Source organism: Salvia hispanica, chromosome 4 (genome assembly GCF_029641045.1).
Source record: "Salvia hispanica isolate PSC_SH4W2 chromosome 4, Shi_PSC_v1, whole genome shotgun sequence".
In the NCBI taxonomy this organism is placed as follows: Eukaryota; Viridiplantae; Streptophyta; class Magnoliopsida; order Lamiales; family Lamiaceae; genus Salvia; species Salvia hispanica.
Window position 1 is genome coordinate 4,885,474 of NC_142695.1, and position 16,784 is coordinate 4,902,257.

At 36.8% G+C, this 16,784-nt stretch overlaps 1 pseudogene across 1 annotated transcript; it reads right to left on the reverse strand.

Annotated features, from left to right (window-relative positions):
• Window positions 1–1,147: 1,147 nt before the first annotated feature.
• LOC125192052 (uncharacterized) lies at window positions 1,148–14,389 on the reverse strand (annotated as a pseudogene). Its single transcript, XR_016128955.1, has 5 exons — window positions 14,280–14,389; window positions 8,250–9,073; window positions 5,462–5,605; window positions 1,680–3,667; window positions 1,148–1,608 (listed from the first exon to the last, which is right to left on the reverse strand). The product of XR_016128955.1 is annotated as an uncharacterized LOC125192052 (transcript).
• Between the last annotated feature and the right edge of the window lie 2,395 nt (window positions 14,390–16,784).

Genomic DNA, 16,784 nt, shown 5'->3' on the forward strand with positions numbered 1-16,784 from the left:
AAAAAGGAGGGAAGATCACATGTCTGATTATGTATGTAGACGACATGATCATTACTGGAGATGATGAGGAGGAGATAGCCGAACTAAAGAAGAACTTATTCCATAAGTTTGAGATGAAGGATCTTGGTCTCCTCAAGTATTTCTTGGGGATAGAGGTATCGAAGAAGGGAATCTTTATAAATCAGAGGAAGTATATACTTGACTTGTTGGCCGAGATAGGGATGATCGATTGCAAGCCAGCAGATACTCCTATGGTACAAAATCATGGATTGCAGATAATAGAAGGAGCGAAGCCGACTGACAGGGGGATCAGAGGTTAGTCGGGAAACTTATCTATTTATCTCACACTAGGCCGGATATTGCATACGCAGTTGGAGTAGTGAGTCAGTTTATGCATGCAACGCAAGAAGAACATTGGTAAGCGGTTTTGAGAATCGTTCGGTATCTGAAAGGAACGGCGGAACATAGACTTATGTTTGAGAAGCATGGGCACATGGAGATACATGGTTTCACTGACTCTGACTGGAACCCAAATGATAGAAAATCGACTGTCGGGTATCTTACATTTGTAGGAGGAAACCTTGTAACGTGGAGAAGCAAGAAGCAGAAGGTGGTAGCACTTTCTAGCGCAGAGGCAGAGTGTAGAGGAATTAAAAGTGGACTGACAGAGATATTGTGTGGCTGCGAAGACTGATGACGGAATTGGACCTTCGACCTGCCCTTCCTTATAGATTGTTTTGTGACAACAAGACGACCATTAGTATCTCAGAAAATCCGGTGCAACATGATAGAACCAAGCATGTGGAGGTAGACAGACACCTCGTCAAGGAAAATATTGAAGCAAAAGTGGTGGAAATATCTTATGTCAAATCTGAAGATCAGTTGGTAGATATCTTGACAAAGGCAGTGAATTCGAAGTCATTCCAAGAAGTATTATGCAAGCTAAGTATCAGGAATCTCATTACTTAGCTTGAGGGGGATTGTTAGAAGAAATATCGCACCAAATCAGGAAGACTATATGCAATTGATATGAGAGAATATTGTACCTTATATAGAATAGCAATTTATTGTAAATTAGGTTTACCATATGTAGATTTTCTCTAGCCTATATATTCTTGTAACCTCTGATCATACGATTGAATAAAAATGAATAATTCCCCCCACTGATATGTTCTTTATATTCATATATTTCGATTTTTGAGAACACAGAGAATGTAATCTTTTGTAAAGTTATTATGAACCCATGCCACTGTAATATAGGCTTCATCCCAAAAATCGACGTTTGATTTTCTCCAGCTCCGGCAGGAGCTTCTTTCATGCTAATCCTGTCACTAGAGATTTCTGCTGAGCATTTGAAAGCCAACTCAAATATAGATGCTGCAGATTCCAAAATTTTTTCGCCATCTTCTTCGTAGACATTCGCTACTAAGTTGGCATCTATAACTCGATATGTTGATTGTGGAACTGAACTTCTGATCCAACTCTGCAAGCTTTGATCTCCAACAAACATATCCTCACTTGGTCTTTTTCTTGTAAAGGTTTCCATTAACATCACACCATAGCTATACACATCACACCTTGTGGATACTAGGCCTCCTAAACCATATTCTGGAATGACAAAAACAATTTTCTGTTAAAAGACATGATTTTCTTGAAAGTATTTTATGCATAGAATTCACCTGGAGCAATGTAACCAAGTGTTGCAAGAGTGTTTGTCAGCACAACACTGCCCCCCTCGCATAAAAGTTTCGATATGCCAAAATCGCTAACATGAGCTACCATTTCATCATCTAGTAAGACATTACTAGGCTTCACATCACAATGAACAACCGGAGCCCCATAGCCATGATGAAGATATTCCAAAGCCGATGCAACATCAATCATTATGTTCATCCTTTGTATGAAATCCAAGAAACAGTTGTGCGAGTACAACCATCTCTCAAGGCTACCCTTAGGCACGTATTCAAGTACCAAAGCTTTGAATTCTTCGTTGGAGCAACTGCTTATGACTTTCGTCAGATTTCTGTGACGGATATTACGTAGAACCTCACATTCAACATCAAAGCTCCTGTAAGCAGCTTCATCAGCTTGCAGCTGAAACACCTTTACAGCAACGACATTTCCATCTCCAAGAATTCCTCTGTAAACAGAACCAAAGCTTCCCTTGCCTAGTAAATTGCTCTCATTGAACTCTTGAGTTGCTCGTGAGAGTTCATAATATGAAATTCTTTCAGGTATAACCACAGACAAAATTTCATCACTTCCAGTAGTTGCAACAACTCTCCTTCTATATCTGAGGAAAATAAACCCCAAACATAGAATTGTGGTAAGAGCAACAGCACCAGCAAGAATGAACATAGCGCGTCCTATCTTCTTCCCCTTTGATCTGCGTCCGGACACAACTTTACAAGGCTGGACATTGAACCTTGGAATTCCACATAATGCTACATTACCTTTAAAGGACTCCATTGTGAAGTTCACAAAAGGACCACCAGTGGGAATTGACATTAAAACTGTTGAGGTATCGAAGAGCCTGCAAAGATTTTGGTAATGAGCCAGAGAGGTTATTGAAGGACACATCCAGATTTTCCAAACCAAGCATGCTACCAATAGACACTGGGATGGAACCTTCAAGTCTGTTACGCGCCAAAGAAAGATCAACCAAATTTAGTAAGCTTCCAATAGTGCTTGGGATAGACCCTGACAGCTGGTTAAGGGATAGATTTATGTAGTTGGCTGCTGCTAACTTATCAACCTCTGGAGGTAAGAATCCAATCAATGAGTTCGCGGACAAGTCTAGTCTCAACAAATCCTTCAGGCTCCAGATGCCTAATGGTATGCTTGAAGTAAACATGTTAGAGTTCAGCAAAAGACGACGCAGGGATGTGACATTTCCTAAACATTGTGGAATCGAACCCGACAACTTATTTGAGCTCAAATCCAAATCAGACAAGCTGTGTAAACCACACAGATCATCTGTAATGGAGCCGCTCAAGGAATTGTTATCTAGAAACAAGCCTTGGAGATTGACCAAATGCTTCACAGTAGGTGGAATATTACCGGATAGGTAATTGCTGCCTAATGGAACTCTAATCAAGCTGGTCAAGTTGCCGATCTCATCAGGAATTCTGCCCTTCAATCCGCAGTAGGATGCAGAAAATTTTTCGAGGTGCGAAGATAAGTTCCCAATGGAAGACGGAAGAGCGCCACTAAAAAGATTACCACTAATAAACAAAAGTAGTCAGAAATCTGCAATTTGTCAATGAAGTAATGAAGCTGAGTTCTGAAGACGATGATCCAGTGATTAGATTGTTGTCTATAATATTAAGCCCTTTGATGAATGTTAGGCTTCCAAGAGAGTGAGGTACAGCGCCGGTAAATTTGTTAGCACTGAGGTCGAGATCCATGAGATAGGAGCAGTTAGAAATGGATTCAGGTATTCGTCCGCTTAAACTATTATCGCCAACATAAAGCACGTTAAGAAAGGGAATCCCGCTGCACAAATTGGTTGGAAGAGCACCCGACAAACCATTGCCAGAAAGTGCAAGAGATCTAAGAGTTGAAATGTTAAAAATCTCATATGGAATTGTACCACTCAGCATGTTCCCTTGCAGTGTAAGATGCTCCAACTGAATAATATGTTGGCCAATTTCTCTTGGTATAACATCTGTCAAAATAAAGTAAAAAATATATAGTTGATGAGTCTAAATGTTGGAGAACGCCTAGTCGGTTTGATTAAGGATTAAATTCTAATTATATCAAATTGTTGGGCTGTTTGGCCTATTAAATATTGCTACCTCTATCTTTAGAAATAAAAACTTTTAAAACGTTATAATTTGTACTCCCTCCGTTTCTTCATATTTGAGTCATTTTATCATTTTGGGACGTGTCTTTATAGTTGAGTCGTTCCCTTATATGGTAATTTTTTCCTCTTTCTTACTTTAATCTCTTTTACTTTATTCTCTCTACTTTATTCACTTTATATTTTATTCTCTTAACCTTTTCCTCTCTCTTACTTTTTTATCTATTTATTTAACAGATGCAACATTCATTTTTAAAACTCCGTGCCGAAAAGTTCCGCCTCGACTATGAAGAAACGGAGGGAATAGTAGTCCACAATTAATGGAGTGACGGATAGAAAAAAAATGATTGAAATATTTTTAATGAATAATGGGTCTCACTTTATTTGAAAAAAAATTTACCATAAAAAAATATTGTAAAATTTCTAATTTTAAGTGACGAACAAGTACAAAAATAATTTTTAATTACTTTTTAGTGGACGTATGTAGTACTCCCTCCGTCCCGCTTAAGATGACACGTTTTTCTTTTTAGTTTGTCCCAACTAATATGACACATTTCCTTTTTTGGTAACTTTCTCTCTCCAATTAATACACTCAACCACTTTTTCTCACTCCTATTAAAATATTCATCTTTCTTTATCTCTCTACTTTAATACTTACACCCACCTTCTCTCTCTCCAATTACACACTTTAACCAATAACTCCTAAAACCCCGTGCCGGCTAAGCAATGTGTCATCTTAGCCGGGACGGAGGGAGTAACAGATTTTCCCTAGATTTTCGGTCATAGACCAGTGGAGCTGGGTAGGGTCATAGCCAGGTGGGGTTGGTGACAAACGACCCACCATCAGCCCCAAATAATTATTGAATCGGCTTATGTTGGTCACTGATCCCATGTTGCCCACGCCTCGACGTCAATTATTAAAAAAGTTAATGCTATTACAATACTTTCTCCATCCTTCTAAAATAAATTTTTTTGAACAATGCGGGTTTAATGCACAATTGGTAAAATAAGAGAGAAAGATTGATAAAATAAGAGAAAAGAAGAGACAAAATGGTTTAAATAAAAGAAAGGAAGAGAAAAAGTTGTGGAAGTGATGTTAGTGGATTGTGGAGTCTACATCTTATAATATAAAAAGTTTCTATTTTTAAAGGATTTGATCCAAAATTAAATGGAAATAGTTTCTATTTTTATGAGACAAATGCATATTTATTATCTCCTCCCACTCTATAAGTTATGCTCCTAATCATCAATTCCTAAATCGTCATTAATAATACTTCCTCCGACCTTGAAAAGTACGTATAAATATTTAGTTCGACACGTATTTTTATGTATAATTAATAAAGTAAGAGAGAGATAAACGGTACTAGTTTAAGTAAGTGTTAGTGGAGAGTGAGTTTCACGTCAGTATAGTATAATCACATAAGTTATAAACAAAAAATAATTACGTTTAAGAATAATGTATTGTTCTATTAAAAAATTAGAAAGTTTATACTTTTTCAGAAACGAACTATTAAAAAAATAATTTTATACTCTTCAGAGACCATGAAGTAAAAAATACGGGAAAAAAAGGAGATAAGTAAATTATGATTAATATTCTTTTCATATCATTTCTGCCGATAAATTTGCAACTGAATAATCATACCCTTTTTGACTCCATACCTGTGAAATTGTTGTATCCCAGATCCAATGATTCTAACATTGTAAGATTCCCTATCTCTCTTGGAATGTTCCCGTAAAGATTAGTCCTCTCTAGGCTTAACACTTGCAACGATGATATATCGAAGATACTGAGGGGCAATGTGCCTGTAAGAAAATACACAGACTCGTAACTAAATAATTTTGAATAGAAAGACTAGTGGTGGAGGCCTGACTTTTATATCGAGGGGGCCAAATTATTATTAACAATTATGGTATATTTTTATTATCGATGACTCTAGAAAAAATTTGACTCTCATGGAGTTGTGAGAGATACATATGATGACAATTTGTCGATGTTTGAAATAATTAAAGAATGCAATTTCTTACTATCATTCTATCACAATATATATCCGTAGTCCGCCGTCCGCCATTAAGAGTACAGGTCACTTTTGCATATTCATTTTATAGAAATGATAATAAATAGTTAAAGTGGAGAAATAGTAAAGTAAGATAGAAAATAATGTAAAGAAGACTCTTATCAACATTTCTCCACTTTAACTATTTATAATCATTTTCATAAAACAAGTGCGCAAAAGTGACCGAAACTCCTAATGGCGGACGGAGGGAGTATATCTTTAATTTATATTGCTTATTCTCAAATTATTCATATCTCATTATCTATTTAGAGATGTCAAACGGGCCGACCCAACCTGGCCCAGGACCGCTCTGGGCGGGCCCAGACCCGGTCCACCAATGAAATGGAACGGGCTTGGGCTGGGTTTAGAAGGTTAAATGGGCTCTAATTGGGCCTTTTTTACAAATCCAGACCCACTCAAAGCCCAGCCTAGGCCCGGCCCAACCCAGCCTGGCCCGGCCCACTTACCAACTGGGTCCGAGCTTAGTCTGAGCCCATTGTATATACCAAAACTCAGGCCCGGCCCGGACCACTCCAGACATGGCCTAGGGCGAGCCTTAATGTCACCGGCCTCACTAGGCCCAGGTCGGGCAGGGGCGGCTGGCCCGGCCCACTTGACACTTCTATATCTATCTCTATCTCAGCTATGTACTATTCAAGTTAGAATTATTTCAATAGTAGTTGACATTAAAACTATGCAACAATTATTAACGGTAATTTAGACCCCAAGTATTAAAATCATGTATCAGCCACTACCCTTATGACACTATGTAGATCCGCTTCTGGAAAGAACTACTCCATCTATTTCACAAGAGTATGCACTCTTTTTTTTAGTCCATCCCACAAAAGCATGCACTTTCTAATTTTGAAAGTTTTTCTCCTTCTATTGAAGTAGATTCATTCTTCACTAACAATACTTTAATTACTTATGTCTTTCTCTCTCTTTTTCTTTACCAATTATAAAATTCGTGTCTAACAAAAAGTGCATGCTCAGTGTGACACGGAAGGAGTATATTATTAGTACCGGAACAATGCTATAATATCACTTGCCGTCTTTATTCTTTAAAACTATCTTCATATATATATGAACTTTTATATTTCTAAAATAACTTTTTTTACTTTATTAACCTAACTTTTGTTCTTTACTTTATTAACCAAAATACCTTTCAACCCTTAGGGGCTACTTTGGTAAAATTCTTTACTTTTTGTATCATCTCCTTTCTCTAAATAATCTAAAAATACTCCTTTCGAACCTAATAAATATGTCATTTTAATTTTACTATTTTTTTAAGTGGATCTTATATTCATCGAAATAATTATACTCAAAATTATATATTACTCCATTCACTTTCTTTCAAAAAGTAGGTACTAATACTAACTTTATTTATTTAGTACAAATAAAAGTAGGACTGATATTTTATTAACTTTTTCATCCATTTTCTTTCACAAAGTTAAACGATTTCTTAAAATTTGCACCAATCAAATATGAGACATTTAATTGGGACCAAAGGGAGTAATTACTTTCTCCGGTCCCCAGAAATGTACATATTTAATTGGTGCGTGTTTTAAGAAATTGTGACTTTGTGAAATAAGGTGAGTAAAAAAGTTAGTGGAGTGTGAATCCTACTTTTATATACTTCTAAGTTTACTCCTTTTGTTTCCTAAAAATAGAAATTCTTTCTTTTTTGGTCTGTTTCTTAAAAATAGTTTAAACATTCCCCTTTAGGAAATAGACCCCACAATCCACTAACACTAATTCCATCATTTTTTCTCTTCTTCTCTCTTACTTACCCCTTTTTTTCTCTTAATGTCTCTTCCTTTACAGATTTTGTATTAAACATATGTTGATTCCAAAATTCCTATTTTTAGAAAACGGGTGGAATATAATAACTGTGAATAGAATGAATTAGTAGAATGCGATATCTACTTACTGAAAACAATAAAAGTGAAATTAGATATTTATTAAGAACCATTCACATGATACTTAAAATGATTCTATTAATAAAAACAGAGGGAATATATTTTATATTAAATTAATAATTTGGATAAATATATTATGTATTTTATATTATCCTCTTCACTATTTATGAGTTGTGAAAAAAGCCTTTATATATTTATAAAAATAATTCAGCCAAGTAAATAGATACATATGGTAGGGACAGAAGCATATGAGAGAGATGCAAATTAGAGAATCATATAATATTTATTATTCAATTTAAAAATTAAAGAAGAGAGAGGAGAGAGGAAATATACAACAAAGAAATTTGTTATTTTGGTCAAAAAATGTTAAATGTGGATGTGTGATGATATTTTAAAACAATAGCAATTGCAAATGGTATTATAGCAAAGTTGAAAGAGAAAATATAAAATGTTTGTAAAGAAAGTGGAGCATACCACTTAGATGGTTTTCCGAGAGATCCAGAAATTGTAGCGCTCTCAAGTCGCCAACGGCTGCGGGTATCTGTCCCCTAAAAGAGTTGGAACTCAACGACAGCAACTCAAGTTGTGAACACCGTGACAGATTTGATGGAATTTGGCCGCTCAATCGATTTCCACGAAGGTGAAGCTTCTCAATCGACGGAAGATTAGCGCAAAGTTCATTTGGTATTCTGCCACTCAACATATTCACTGAGAAAGCTAAAACTCGTAGCGTTGATATGTTGAACAAAGCAGGTGGTATAGAGCCTGACAGATAATTATATTGAATGCTCAGATGCTGCAGTCTTTGCATTCCACCCAACTCTTGTGGGATTTTTCCTTGAAGGGAATTGGTTGAAAAATCAAGGTAATACAGATTTGTCAAGTTGGAGATGGATATTGGAATAGAACCTATGAAAGTGTTGTTTCTCAGAGAGAGATACTCGAGCTTAGGTAACAAAGACAGCCATGATGGGATCTCTCCCTTCATACCGTTGGACCAAAGAGAGAGATATTTCAACCGGCGCAAGCTAGACAACTCGTGAGGCAAAGTGCCGCTGAAATAGTTGCTCCTGAGGTCGAGAGACCTGAGGAAGGAGAGGTTTCCTAGCTGTGGTGGAATGCTTCCGTAGATTCCCATGTTGGAGATGTTTAACGCGGTGACTCTGTGGTGGCGCGTACTGCACGTAACACCAATCCAACTACAAACGGAGGTCGAACTGCTCCAATTTTTTGTGATGGTGAGATCAGGGTCTAGGGTGATTTCAGCTTTTAGTCTGAGAAGAGAAGATTCATCAGTGGTAATAAAAGATTATGAAGCAAGCCATGAAAAATGAAAGCAAAGAAGACTTAAGCTGAGAAAGGAAATATTTTCACTGTTTCATTCAATAAAAATCAGCTGCTGTCAAACTCTATGCATATATATATGCAGGGTTCAGCACCTAAGATAATAAACCCTAAAGGCATCTAATAACTGATTACACAAAAATACAAATCAAGCTGCTCCTGCAACAACTTGTTTCCAGCTGCGTTTGTGGTCCACACCACCAGTTGGCACGTTCTTATCTATAGTAGCTGCATCCTTCTTCTTACACACGTTCTCCACACTCTTTGTAAGACTTGTTTCACTTTCATTCGTTGCACAAGATGATGTGGATCGAGTTGCCACATCTTCATCCGTGAGCTGGCATGAGTCTTTCTCACAACCACTGTTAACACGCCCCCTCAATCCTAGCTTAGATTGCTCGACCACTCCAAGTTTTTCTCGCAATCTGATGAAGGATTGGTGACTTAAAGGTTTCGTCAAGATGTCGGCTATTTGACCTGAAGTAGGCACATGCCTGAGCTCCAACTCATTTGCCAAAACCTTGTCCCTCACAAAGTGAACATCCAGTTCAATGTGTTTAGTTCTTGAATGAAGAACCGGATTCGAGGCTAGTGCTATTGCACTCAAATTGTCAACCCAAACAACAGAACTTCCATTCTTCTTTACCTTCAGCTCACCAAGAAGTGAATGCAACCAACTGATTTCTGCTGCCACATGCGCCAAACTGCGATACTCTGCTTCTGTGCTAGAACGAGCTACTACTGTCTGTTTCTTCACACTCCAAGAGATCAGATTCTCACCGAAATAAGTGCAATAACCACTTGTTGATCGCCTATCATCTAAGTCCGAAGCCCAATCAGAATCACAAAATGCTGTAATGCTTCTTCCACTTCCACCTCTTATGTGAATCCCATGATTCAAAGTCCCTGACAAATATCTGAGGATCCTTTTCACTGCTTTCCAATGAGAGTCCAGAGGTTGAGCCATATACTGGCTCACTTTGTTAACAGCAAAATTGATGTCCGGTCTTGTGATTGCTACATATTGCAGTGCACCAACGGTGCTCCTAAAAAGCTTAGCATCTTCGAAGAGATTCCCAACTGATTTTCTTAAATCACAGTTAGAAACCATGGGTGTAGGACACCCCTTTGCTCCTAACATGTTCACTCTCTTTAAAAGATCTTGAACATAGGTGGATTGACTAAGATGCAGGCCATCTTTAGTTCTTAAAACCTCCACACCAAGAAATAGATTCACCTCCCCTAGATCTTTCAAAGAGAAAGGAGAGTGAAGTTGAGAAATAACAGTCCGAATAGAAGATGGAACATTACCAGTTATGAGCATATCATCAACGTAAAGTAGAAGATAAATTACTTCAGTGCCAATGTGCCTGATGAACAAAGAAGCATCAGCCTTTGACTGAGTGAATCCAAGAGAAAGTAAAACAGAGTGGATGGTAAAAAACCAAGCTCGAGAAGCTTGTTTTAAACCATATATTGCTTTGTTCAGTTTACAAACAAGATGAGGCCCTCCTTGCTCAAAACCAATGGGCTGCTTCATGTAAATTTCCTCTTTCAAAGTGCCATGTAGGAAAGCATTGTTAACATCCAAATGAGATATTGACCATCCGTTGGAGACAACAATAGAGAGAATAAGTCTGATTGTGGAAGGTTTCACTACAGGACTGAAAGTCTCAGAATAATCAAAGCCCGGCTGTTGGGTAAAGCCTTGGGCAACCAGCCTGGCCTTGTGTCTAGCAATGCTTCCATCAAGAAATTTTTTAAGTTTGAAGACCCATGTACAACCTATAAGGTTTTTTCCGGGTGGTAAAGTGGTAAGAATCCAGGTATGATTTTTAAGGAGAGCTAAAAACTCCGAGAGCATGGCAGCTTTCCAAATAGGAATCAAAAGAGCAAGGAGAGCAGATTTTGGAATTAGATCAGGTGACAATTTGATGGTGTAGATTTTAGGTTTGAAGACTCCTGCTTTTGATCGAGTAATCATGTGGTGTGTGTGAGGAGAGGGAGGTGGTGGTGGTGGTGGTGGTGAACTTGTGGGGTCAGTAGGTGACTAAGGTGAGGAGTGATCAGTGAGTATGGGGGAAGCTGGAACATCAACTGAGGCATGCGAATGTGAGTTATCTGAGGTAGGGGAATTGTTAGGATTGGATGTTTCTGAGGTAGGAATGACAGGTGAAAGAGGTGGAACAGGAGAGACAACTGAGGAAAATGGTGTTAAAAAGCTACCATGAAAAGAGGCATCAGCTGAGATAGTAGGAACATTGCCTGATGATGACTTATTTTTGAATGGAAAAGAAAGTTCATCAAAAGTTATGTCTCTTGTGATGATGGTTTTACCTCCGGGAAGTAGAGCTTTATAACCTTTATAGGAAGGGCTATATCCGAGAAAAGTTGCTCCAACAGACCTGAATTCCATTTTAATCTTGTTATATGGTCTGAGAAAAGGATAGCAAAGACAGCCAAAGGTTCTGAGAGCAGCGTAGTTCGGCTTCGATTTATGAAGTTTCTCAAATGGTGATAGGTTTCCAATGGTTCTGGAAGGCATGAGATTAATAAGATATGTAGCAGTAAGAAATGAATCATCCCAAAAGATGTGAGGCAGCCCAGCATGAGCAAGAAGGGATAAGCCTGTTTCAACTATGTGCCTGTGTTTTCTTTCCGCCAATCCATTTTGTTGTGGAGTGTAGGGACATGACACTCTATGAAGTATACCGGATTCTTTGAGAAAATCAGATAATGCTTGGAATTCACCTCCCCCATCTGATTGAAAAATTTTAATCTTGCAAGAGAATTGGTTTTCAACCAGCAACTTGAATTGTTTAAAAACAGATTGCACATCACTTTTATACTTCAAGAGATATATCCAGGTGAATCGACTATATTGATCAATGAAAGACACATAATAGCTGAAATTATTTCTTGAAGAGATTGGTGATGGCCCCCAAAGATCACTATGGATTATTTGTAGAGGAGACGTGCATTCTGAATTTGATAAAGTATAAGGTAATCTATGAGATTTTGATATGCTACAAGAATGGCACGGAAAATTTGTTTTCATTGACTGAAGTGGAATATTACATCCATCAAGAGCATTTTTAACAACATCATAGGAAGGATGTCCTAATCTATTGTGCCAAATGGCTACATCAGTGCATAAACTAGAGCTGAAAACAAGTGAATCTGTCAAGAGAGATGTGTTGACTGTGGGATTCTTGACTTGATTGAAAGAAGAAGTGGATGCAGTGCCTCTCTTGATTTTTGGCTGACTAACAAGAAAATGATAAAGTCCATCATCAAGAGTTCCCTGGAGCACGATTTCCTTGGATTGTCGGTCCTTGACAAAACAAGAGAAGGGATGAAACTCAAAGAAAACAGAGTTATCTCTAGCAAATTGAGAGACACTAATGAGATTTTTGGTTATGTTAGGCACATGTAGAAGGTTTTTTAGAAGGAGTTTTTTGCTAGAGAGAGAACCTCTATCAGACAGAAGATGTGTTTCTCCAATATGAGCAATATTCATTTTATGACCATCACCAAGAGCAAGTTTCTTACCTCCTGTGTACTCTGACCCAAGAGTGAGGTTGCTCAGATCATTTGTAACATGATTTGTTGCTCCTGAATCCGGATACCAAGCTGTGGTGTTGGAGGAGTCATAGCTATACTCTGAAGGACATGCCACTAAAGGAGAGGATCCCATAGGATTTGGTCTTGACTGCACTAGGTGTGCTGATGGGTGTTGTGGTGGCTGATATTGCTGCTGTTGCTGTCCACGGAAGGTTGAAGAGGATCCATTTGGCTCATATCTATACCAACATTTGTCTGCCCCATGCCCAGGTTTCTGGCACAGTTGGCATATTAGCTTTGAGTTGTTGTTATAGTTCCTGCCTCCTCTTCCTCCACGACCACTTCTTCCTCTCCCACCTCTGCTGGAATGGGATGAAAAGTGTGAGTTCCCATTTCGTTGCCCAGATTGTTGAGCCAAGTTGAGAGAAGGTTGTGTTCCTTCAGCACTTCCTGCACTATCAACTGAATCCATTTTCAGCCTTGTCTCAAAAGTCAAAAGTAGTACAGCAACTTCTTGCACTGTCCATGGCTCACGCCTTGATGAGATTGCCACCATTACTGAGTTATACTCTTGTGAAAGCCCACCAAGAATATAGAGTATCTGGTCTCGTTCTGTGACTGCACAATCTGCAGATCCTAAGAAATCACAATAAGATTTCATTTTGTTGAGATACTCTTGCATCCCAAGATTTTCTTTCTTGGTGTTTTGAAGCTGCGATCTAATCTGCATTATCTTAGCCAAGGATTGACTAGCATAGTTGGTAATTAGAGTCTTCCAGATATCTTTGGTAGTCTTGAGCCCGACGACTTGAATCAGGGCACTTTCTGAAAGAGATGACAACAACCATGCTCTCAGCCGCTGATCTTGACGACGGCTTGCGAGCATCTCGGCAGTAAGGGAGTCGGCTGAAGAGAGTGCTGGCGGCAGAGGAGTTTCCCCCGTGAGATAGCCTTCCAGGCCGTAGCCCCACACAGTTGCTTCGATTTGCTGTTGCCATATAAGAAAGTTGGAGTCCGTGAGTTTCACAGAGATAGGCAAATTACTTGGCAGAGATGGAATGGATAGAAAAGAGGAATCAGCACTAGCGTTTGATTCATTGGAATCTGCCATGCCTTAAAATGGAATGAAAGAGTAAAGCAAGAGGCAAAAGAGCCAGGATTAAAATCCTGCTCTGATACCATAAAAGATTATGAAGCAAGCCATGAAAAATGAAAGCAAAGAAGACTTAAGCTGAGAAAGGAAATATTTTCACTGTTTCATTCAATAAAAATCAGCTGCTGTCAAACTCTATGCATATATATATGCAGGGGTTCAGCACCTAAGATAATAAACCCTAAAGGCATCTAATAACTGATTACACAAAAATACAAATCAAGCTGCTCCTGCAACAACTTGTTTTCAGCTGCGTTTGTGGTCCACACCACCAGTTGGCACGTTCTTATCTATAGTAGCTGCATCCTTCTTCTTACACACGTTCTCCACACTCTTTGTAAGACTTGTTTCACTTTCATTCGTTGCACAAGATGATGTGGATCGAGTTGCCACATCTTCATCCGTGAGCTGGCATGAGTCTTTCTCACAACCACTGTTAACAGGTAAGGTTGGTGAATGTTTTGGCAGCGCAAGAGTTTTGGGATTGGGAGGTTATAACTAATATTACTATTAAGGCTATAATTTGAAAAACTTGATCGGAAGTTTTCTCCATGGATACTGATATGGATTGGGGAAACATGCTAGGCTGCTAACAATAAATACTAGTAGTACCTTGGGGAAACACATGAGTTTTAACACGTACTCCCTTCGTCCAAAAAAAATAGAGCAATTTGTGTATGACACGAGTTTTAATGTAGAATTGGTAAAGTAAGATAGAAGAGAAAAAAGTAAGAGAAAAGTAGTGTTAGTGGAATGATGTATTAAGGTTATTATTTGTTGAAAATTTTCTATAAATGAATGTGCTCTATTTTTTGTGGACGGCCAAAAATGGTTATTATACTTTATTTTTTGTGGACGGGGGGAGTATTTGGTAAGTAAAAGAGAGATAGAAAGAAAAAATTATTAAAGTATTGTTAATGGATAGTCTCACTTCATTAGCTAGAACAAAATTCCTAAAATAGAATGTTTCTATTTTTAAGGATAGACCAAAATGAAAATAATTTCTATATTTAAATAATGAAAGAATGTACTCTCTTTGTTCCTAAAAAGTATGAACATTTAGTTTGGCACGATTTTTAATGTATAACACGCAAAAAAAGAGAAAGAGACATATAAATGATGGTGTAAGTAGTGTTAGTGGCGCGAGTGAGTAGGTAGTGTAAAGGTATAAATTGTAAAAAAATGATGTGTAAAGATAATGTATTGTTTAACTGTTCTAAAATTAGAAAATTTATACTTTTCAAGGATAGACTAATAAAAAAATAGTTTATATTTTTTAAAGACGGGCAAATAAAAAAAATAGTTCCTTACTATTCAAAGATGGACTTTGTAGTATAACCATGTTTTTAATGCATAATTATGACTGAATAACATTTATTGGATTTAAACAAACTTCATCACATATTCATTGTGAATTATATTGAAGTTAATAAAGTTGTTGTGAATATTGAAATTAATAAAGTAGTTGTGAAGAAAGTAGTTGTGAAAAGGACAAATTGTTATAAAAAATTAGAAATTTTGTCAAATCTAGTCGAAAACCATAAAGTCATGTTTATTTGTCAAAATTTTATTTAAAAAAATAATTGATTCTTAATTTTTAGAATTTTAAAAATAATTTGATTGTTTAATTTTTAGAATTTTAAAACTAATTTGATTGTTTAATTTTTAGAATTTAGTGTTTGGTTTGATTTCAATCAAACTAGTAAATTAATCTGAATTCTGAAAATTAGGCATTAGGAGTCTCGGTTTACTACTTTAGTCTATCTGTCATTAGGGGTCTCAGTTCACTTACTATAAATAGTAGACACACCTTATTTTCCACTACCTTATTCCACTCACATTCTATTATAAAACTAAGTATATAAAAATGGGTCTCACATTCCACTATTTCTACTCATCCAATTTTCATTACATCTCTTAAAACTCATTCCGAACTCAAATGAGACTCCTAATGACGGTCGGAGGGAGTAGTATAATTTTCCACAATTCTGATTCCCATATTTTTTTAGGTGTTTTTTTCTTCTTAGTTTTAGGATTCTTACACATTTAAGCATTTAATGGAGAATGTAGGACTCATTTTTATATATTAATTAAGTCAGAATCATAATATTAAAATTATTGGGTATAATATTATTATTATTATTAGTAATAGTATTAGTACTAATTAAGCCAGTATTTTATACTCCATCCGCCTACGAAAAATAGTTTCATTTGCCATTTTGCGATGTCCACGAAAAATAGTCTCATTTTTAAAGACAAAAGTTTATCTCTCACATTTTTTCCACTTTTTATTTCTCTCTCATACTTTACCCACTTTTTCTCCACATTTTCTCTTACTTTACCTAATTTTTCTCTTCATCTCTCTTACTTTACCAATTTCACATTAAACTCGTGTCGTCCATAAATAAAACTATTTTTTATGGACGGAGGGAGTAGAAAATTTAAATATCTAATAATATTCCAAACATTAGAAAGTAAAATTGGTAGGATAAGTGATATAATTTTCCATGTCAACTTTACTTTTTCCTTCAAACTCGCATGGCATGAGTATAATCTAATATTGATACATTGGATCATTACTAAACGGTTAACACATGCTACTTCCTTTGTCCCTGAAAAGTATGAACTCTTTTCTTTTTAAACCATTCCTAAAAAGTATGAACATTCTAATTTTAAAAACTATTTTCTTTATAATAAGGTGAGACTCATTCTCCACTAACAATGTTTTAGAAAACTTTTTTTCTCTCTCTTATTTTACCAATTATTCGTGTAAAACCAAATGTTTATACTTTTGGACGGAGAGAGTACTGTGAAAGAAATGAATAACTTTTTGTAGACATATCATATGAATAAAATCAAACTATTTTCTTTTTTAAATTAGAAAATAGTAATCACTCTTTCCCACAAGAATATGCACTCTTTTCTTTTTAGTTCGTCCCATAATAATA